The sequence below is a fragment of the Anomaloglossus baeobatrachus genome, chromosome 1 (genome assembly GCF_048569485.1).
Source record: "Anomaloglossus baeobatrachus isolate aAnoBae1 chromosome 1, aAnoBae1.hap1, whole genome shotgun sequence".
Classification (NCBI taxonomy): Eukaryota; Metazoa; Chordata; class Amphibia; order Anura; family Aromobatidae; genus Anomaloglossus; species Anomaloglossus baeobatrachus.
Genome location: NC_134353.1, coordinates 146,103,337 through 146,111,850, shown reverse-complemented (window position 1 = coordinate 146,111,850; position 8,514 = coordinate 146,103,337). Strand labels below are relative to the sequence as shown.

The 8,514-nt window shown below is 38.5% G+C and overlaps 1 long non-coding RNA gene across 1 annotated transcript; it reads left to right on the top strand.

Moving 5' to 3' along the window:
• The first annotated feature begins 1,385 nt into the window (after positions 1–1,385).
• LOC142290508 (uncharacterized) lies at positions 1,386–5,677 on the top strand. Its single transcript, XR_012750329.1, has 4 exons — positions 1,386–1,429; positions 1,961–2,002; positions 2,157–2,217; positions 5,652–5,677. It is a non-coding gene; the product is annotated as an uncharacterized LOC142290508 (long non-coding RNA).
• Positions 5,678–8,514: the final 2,837 nt, after the last annotated feature.

Sequence of the window (8,514 nt, the reverse complement as noted above, 5' to 3'; positions counted from 1 at the left end):
GAGGAAATCACCTGTGAGGATAACATCATGGAGGATAACATCAGGGAGGATAATATCAGGGAAGATAACATCAGACTGTAAGTAAAGAGATAGTGAGATATGCGTGAAGACCCCCTTTAGTTACACTAATTGTCATAGCATTTATTAACGAGACGCTCTATATACATGGGGTCTTCTGTGAGTGTCACTGGCTCTAACAAAAGCTACATTTCTATATAGGCCAAGAAGAGATGTAAAGGAAGCCTGGTCGAGCACGGAGTCCATCAGGTAAGTCACTAGAACGGTCATTGCATTTATTGATACATTTTTTATGCCTTTTCCCCCTTATTTGATGCGTTTTAGGTGCAGATGTGAAGCCACATTTTTAACTGTTTTTATAGTACAGAAAAGCTTTGATTCTGCAGTAAAAAAGTAACTGCAGTTTTTCCATGCCTTTTAGGTTCCACATTGAAGCCTCTAGAGAAAAAAAAATACCAAAACCGCACAGTTCAGCGGCGTCTTTAGACAGACACTGGGTGAGGTTTTCATTGAATGACATCCACTTATTCTTGGACGGTTAAACAAAGCAGAATTTTTGTGCAAAAAAACAAGCGGGAAAAAACGCAGCATTTATGCTACATGTGATCACGGCCTAAATGTCCAAGCAAAGTGGATGTAATTTCATGAATTCCATGCCCGAATGTTCGTCTAAACCTATGCAGGCATGTAGATTATAGGAAGCTGTGGTGTGATGTCTCATTCTAACAATAATAATTTTTATTTCTATAGCGTCATCATAGTCCACAGCACTTTACATTTCAATCTTATTCCAGAGAAAGCCACGTTTGCTTAATATGTAAATAAGCTCTTAAGATCTTTGGGCCGGTCACAGATCTCCCTGAGAATCTACCTGCAGAGCTTAATTTAAATAAAAGGGGGTGTTACTGGTGTGAGACATGTAATGACTGACAATCTGCTCTCCTAAGATACATGTCTCACACTGGTAGCACCTCCTTTTATTGAAAATAAGCTCTGGATAGAGATCTGTGTCCAGCCCATAGATCTTAACAGCTTATTGACATATTAAGAAAATGTGGACGTCTCTGGAATAAGACATTGGATAGCAGATATCAAGGTATCATTTCATTCAACTTCCTATGATGTACATATGTACTTGCCCATATAGATGACTTAGGAGGGATGATTCAACTGATAACTTCCTTTAACTCATTGCATCTACTGTATTTAGGAGACACACCATATAGATGATATTTTCTGATATTTTAAGTATCTGTGTTTCAAATCACTGTATATATTGTTATATACTTATCAGAATGATAATATGAAGTGTCTAAATGTCAATTTGTCTGGATTTTGTTTTAAGACACAAATGTAAATGGTGGATACCTAAATGCTTGAGGAGAAGTAGCAAGAGCAGCATCAGAAACATGTAAGTATTTTAACCCCTTTTCCCAGAGGATGTGTACTTATGTCCTAACTGCTGTCTTCCAGATGCAAAATTTTTCAATGGTTTTTCCCAGTAGTTACAAGGCCGAAGATCTGTCCTCATGCAGCAAATATACACATACTCACCTTGCTCCTGTTTCCCCGCTGCTGCGCTCTGCTTTGGTCTCCGGTGCACTGACTCTCTGCACAGCAGACACAATGATGTGATGTCATCACTTCTGCTGTCTCAATTGCACATGGTGATTTGTGGAAGAGGGGGCCGTTGGCTTTGTCCTCCAATGTATTCAACACTGTCTGCATCCTGGGAATGAAGAGAGCGGTGACCCTGGGACGCCGGCGGTGGAGGGAATGGTGCAGGCCGCACTTTACCCAGGTCTAATCTATATTATGTGGAGATGTATATGTGACATGTCAGACATTCTGCTCTTTGTCTTTGTCACTATAGGAATAGGATTTGTTCCTCATTATTATTTTGCTTGCTATTTACTTGTTATAATTTCTTCTATTTCTCCAGCAGCAAAAAGGACAGCAAAGAGAAAGAGAGCTGTCCCCAAAAGTAAGGAAAAACCAATATTTCACTGTCTATCTATTCGCCCCATAGAGAGAGAAAAGCATTTCCCTTTTCAGTTCCCGACTTCTAAACTCACTATCTCTCCCGTCCTTCCTTTTCCATTTAAACACTTTTTACCAATTGTTTGTCTTCCTTTTAGGCTCTTCAGATTATTTTCATGCTGCATCAGCAAAAGAGTGACTGAATAAAAAAGAAAAAACGTAAGTATTTTTCAAAATTTTTATTGAAAGATTTTAAGATTTACAAGTTCTTTTTCAGTATTATCTAATCAATATGTAGTATATGCCCCTCCTGTACACAGCATGAGTCCCCACATAGCTCCTATACACAGTATGAGCCATCACATAGCCCCTATATCAGTATGAGCCCCTACATAGCCCCTATATACAGTATGAGTCCGCCCATTGCTCCTTTACACAGTTTGAGTCCTCCTATAGTCCCCTATATATAGTATAAACCCCACATAAACCCCTAAACACAGTATGAGTCCTCACATATCCCACTATATATCATAAGCCCCACATAGCTAACTATTCACAGTATGAGCCCTCACATATCCCCCTATATACAGCTTGAATCCCCACATAGCCTCCTATACACAGTTTGAGCCCTCACCTAGTACCCTATATAGCATAAGCCCCACATAGCTCACTATACACAGTATGAGCCCTCACATATCCCCCTATATACAGCTTGAGTCTCCACATAGCCTCCTATACATAGTGTAAGCCCTCACATAGCTAATACATGGGTCCCTATATACAGTATAAGCTCCTGCTTAGCTCCCTACATACAAGCACACATCCCATACACAAACTAAAAAAAAGAAAACACAACACCTAATCACCTCGCTCTGCTCTTGTCCCCGGGGCTCCTCTTCTTCTTGTGGCTGGTGCATACATGTTTGTGCCGATGCGATGATGTCACAGAAAAGGAGATGGGCTCCCCTGAAACTGCGCTGCCATTCTGTATTGGTGCCAGCAGAACCCCAGGAGAACTCCCCTTCTGGAGATGTGCACCGCCAAAGGCAGCACAGAAAGTGTTATAATGAAGCCGTTATAGGCATGGGCTCCCCACAGAACCCAGATTGCCCTCATTAAAATCTGCCTATATTATATATATATATATATATATATATATATATATATATATATATATATATATATATATATATATATACATACATACATACATACATACATACATATATATATATATATACATATATATCTATATTATATATATATATATATATATATATATATATATATATATATATATATGTGTATATATATATGTGTGTGTATATATATATATGTGTATATATATATATATAAATATATACAGTTAGGTCCAGAAATATTTGGACAGTGACACAATTTTCGCGAGTTGGGCTCTGCATGCCACCAAATTGGATTTGAAATGAAACCTCTACAACAGAATTCAAGTGCAGATTGTAACGTTTAATTTGAAGGTTTGAACAAAAATATCTGATAGAAATTGTAGGAATTGTACACATTTCTTTACAAACACTCCACATTTTAGGAGGTCAAAAGTAATTGGACAAATAAACCAAACCCAAACAAAATATTTTTATTTTCAATATTTTGTTGCGAATACTTTGGAGGCAATCACTGCCTTAAGTCTGGAACCCATGGACATCACCAAACGCTGGGTTTCCTCCTTCTTAATGCTTTTCCAGGCCTTTACAGCTGCAGCCTTCAGGTCTTGCTTGTTTGTGGGTCTTTCCGTCTTAAGTCTGGATTTGAGCAAGTGAAATGCATGCTCAATTGGGTTAAGATCTGGTGATTGACTTGGCCATTGCAGAATGTTCCACTTTTTTGCACTCATAAACTCCTGGGTAGCTTTGGCTGTATGCTTGGGGTCATTGTCCATCTGTACTATGAAGCGCCGTCCGATCAACTTTGCGGCATTTGGCTGAATCTGGGCTGAAAGTATATCCTGGTACACTTCAGAATTCATCCGGCTACTCTTGTCTGCTGTTATGTCATCAATAAACACAAGTGACCCAGTGCCATTGAAAGCCATGCATGCCCATGCCATCACGTTGCCTCCACCATGTTTTACAGAGGATGTGGTGTGCCTTGGATCATGTGCCGTTCCCTTTCTTCTCCAAACTTTTTTCTTCCCATCATTCTGGTACAGGTTGATCTTTGTCTCATCTGTCCATAGAATACTTTTCCAGAACTGAGCTGGCTTCATGAGGTGTTTTTCAGCAAATTTAACTCTGGCCTGTCTATTTTTGGAATTGATGAATGGTTTGCATCTAGATGTGAACCCTTTGTATTTACTTTCATGGAGTCTTCTCTTTACTGTTGACTTAGAGACAGATACACCTACTTCACTGAGAGTGTTCTGGACTTCAGTTGATGTTGTGAACGGGTTCTTCTTCACCAAAGAAAGTATGCGGCGATCATCCACCACTGTTGTCATCTGTGGGCGCCCAGGCCTTTTTGAGTTCCCAAGCTCACCAGTCAATTCCTTTTTTCTCAGAATGTACCCGACTGTTGATTTTGCTACTCCAAGCATGTCTGCTATCTCTCTGATGGATTTTTTCTTTTTTTTCAGCCTCAGGATGTTCTGCTTCACCTCAATTGAGAGTTCCTTAGACCGCATGTTGTCTGGTCACAGAAACAGCTTCCAAATGCAAAACCACACACCTGTAATCAACCCCAGACCTTTTAACTACTTCATTGATTACAGGTTAACGAGGGAGACGCCTTCAGAGTTAATTGCAGCCCTTAGAGTCCCTTGTCCAATTACTTTTGGTCCCTTGAAAAAGAGGAGGCTATGCATTACAGAGCTATGATTCCTAAACCCTTGCTCCGATTTGGATGTGAAAACTCTCATATTGCAGCTGGGAGTGTGCACTTTCAGCCCATATTATATATATATAATTGTATTTCTGAACATGTTTTGTAAACAGCTAAAATAACAAAACTTGTGTCACTGTCCAAATATTTCTGGCCCTGACTGTATAAAAGAAAATGAAGGCAGCACTCAGCATAGAATATAGAATGTAAAAAAACGCGTTTTATTGACCAATAGGATACAGCAACGTTTCAGTCACAAGTGATTTTTGTCAAGCAGTACAACTAAATATACACATACACACACACACACACACACACACATACATACACACACACACATACATACACACACACACACACACACACTGTTTACAGGTCCTTAACTGACTATCACTCCCTGGTATTTCCATCTTACTCTATGTCCAGTTTCTTGACTATACAGACTCAGCTCTTTTGATTTGCACTTTCAACATGTTTCAGGTGATATTATTTGTGTGCACTTTGTAAAGTTCCCTTATAGAGTGGACCCCTGTGCAATATTTTATGAATTGTGTGAATAACTTTTATGATCTACTACATTTATTTATTTTTTTACTGTATAACATTTTGCACTTTGCCTTTTTGTGCCTTTTGCAGTTATTTGTTGCACTGAGACATAATTATCTCTCAGGCTTAGGATTACTGACACAATCGAGTACAAACACTACTGTTTTACATATCTTTTATTTTTTGTGTTGTTTAATGAGTCATTATTATATGCACTGTGACTATTAATTTGTTTTCATGTGTGTTCTTCACAGATCTTTCAGCTGTAGTTATCATGGAGTCTAACTACAATAAGTACACCAGAGGATTAATAATTGTTTAACGATAAAAGGAAGACAATGGTTCAGTTGGGAAAGCCGGGATAACTGTATAAAATTAAAAGGAGCCCCAATAAGATAATTGATCCCCTAGACAATTGGGAATCCCTTAGAGGCTATATTCCTTTGTGGATTTTGGAAAGTTCATAGAAGGATGGTAATATAAGGGTGTTGGGTACAAAAAAATTAAATTTTTCTTTGAAAGATGAGGTGGCTATCTATAGCATCGATGAGCAGCGATGTCAATGAGTCACAGTAGGCATGGGTAGGGTCATCATTACACAAAATCTCGTATGTTTTCCCATCTCTCAGGATTTAGTAACACATAGATGTGGAAGTTTCACGATCCAATAATACTATATTACCCTCCTTATCAGAAGATTTAATGATAATCTCCTGGTTATTCTCAAGATCCTCCAAAATACAGACCTCTTCCCTGGGGAGGTTACACAGTGAAGGATCTCCATTTTTGTTAATCTATTTGTTTTTACCCTCTTTGATTTTGAGAACGATATGCACAGAGTTTAAATACCCATGTGGTGGCATTTTAGTACACTTAGCCTTGAGATTACTGAAATGGTCAAGGCCTCTTGTCATTTCACCCTCTGTAATTAGGTTGGTGAGTGTATGGATATCTTCAATGTCCTCCAAGGAGACACTCAGTTACTGATACTGTTCTCTATCATGGCACTTATAAAATTTGTGCTATTTTAAATTTCCTACAGAAGAGGTTGAGATCCTGTAACATGGCCCAAGGCGACAGTCATGGGAGAAGGCTTCATTCTCCATGCCTGGGCACGCCACAGAAAATTGAATGTTTGGGCTGTGACTGTGTTGCGGTTCCTGGGGATAAGAGCCAGTCCAGTGTGTTGCACTTAGAACAGTACCACCCCGTTTCTGCCATTCAATGAGGAAGTCAGTGAGTCTTGCAGGGCAGGGGCCATAGTGTTCCAACGTCACATCTGGTGATGACGTGATGATATGGGTGTGAGGTATTCGGATGGCAGTGGATGACAAATAGAAGGATGCATGAGTGGCATCGCTGCGCATGTCTAGGAGAGAGGCAGAAATAATTAGATGTAAATGCCAAGAAGTGGAAGCAGGAGGAAAGGATGAGGGGTATAGGAAATGTTACAGAAAATACAAGAAAGTATCAGTATGTACTGCACGTAGATAAATGGAGAAGAAAACATGAATCAAAAGAAGAATAGAATAAGAAAAAATGTAAAAAATCAATAACAAAATAAAGAAAATATAAAAACAAAACAAAAATAAATGTAAATAAAATAAAGAAATAAAAGAAAAGAAAAATAAAGATAAAAAAATAAATAAAGTAAAAACCAAGAAGAAAAAAAGAAAAGAAAAATAACAATAAAAATACAATATAGACAAAAATAACAGGAGAAAAAGGAAGGAAAAAGGAATGTCTTATACCAATACTTGATTGACGTGATCCCACAGCCTATGACAGGTTACGTGCAGTACTAAAAATAAGAGAGAAAATTATAAGTAAAGTAAAAATAAACCAGACAGAGAAGATGGAACTAAATATTAAGTAAAACTAGAAATGTCAAAATCTCTGTTTTGGCCTTTAGGTTCCAAAGTTTGTAGGGTGAAGATCCAAAAAGGATTCCTTTTCTTGAGAAGGGTAACCCTGTACCACCCCATCTGTTTTGAGATATCTGTTCTAGAACTTGGAATTTAAGCTGTGAAGGTCTGTGTCCCTTCTGATGGAAGTGGAATGATAGTGGGAGAGACATTTTCTCACAATGAATAGTGGACTTGTGCTGTGAGATCCTGTCCCTTACTTGTTACGTGGTCTCGCCTATATACAACAATCCCCACGGCATTTGATTACATACACTACAAAAGAGGAGTCACAAGTAAAGAACCAATTGATTGGATAACTCTGCCCTGTTTGGGGATGGTAAACCTTGTTTCCTTTAAGGACATTGTTGCACTGTAGGCAATTGAGGAATGGGAATGTCCCTCTTTTAGGGGTCAATAAATGTGATTGGGTCAATCTTGGAGCCAAGAGACCCTTAGGGTACACTAGGTAAAGAATCTCCCCCCTACCCCTTTTTTTCTATCAGCCCCATACATTTGTTTATGCTTTAGGTGAATGTCCACTATGACCCACTAGATCATTTATATATATTGGGACATCACTTTTGTTGATTTTAATTATAACTGATAAAGAAAATCTTTAATTGGGGGGTCCTTTTAATGTTATACAGTTATCATGGACTATAAAGCTAGAATTTGATCTTGGCTTTTCAAACTGAACCAGGAAAAAGGTGCTTCTAAATTCAGAAAACTCATACAATGGTGTCTTACCCTCATCGTTTCCAACCCTATGAAAAATAAAATCATCTGGATCAGGAATGAGAGTACATATTTCAAGAACGGAGTCAAGAGCACTCTATCACCAAAGTCTTCTAAAACTCTTCCAGTAGACGCTTAACGGATCCAGAGACCAGGAAAGGTTATCACTGTGCAATCTTTTGCAGGCTCGGTTCAGTGCCCATTGCACAAATGAATGGCCAAAATCCATATAGTGATGCCTGAAAAAAAATAAGAAAAGGATATAATTGACAAACATAAAACTCCTGTCTGATGTAAAGCTTATTCTGCTTGGAAGACAATCTACCATTCTGCCCTTACAAGATAAGAAATCCAACCCTCCCCAATGGCGGCTGTTGCAGCTTCAACGAGGAAAGAAAGTGAAGAAAATCTCTCACCAATCATCCCGAGACTCTTTAGGTGTTGTGAAAGAACCATTCTGTATTGAAACTTTATC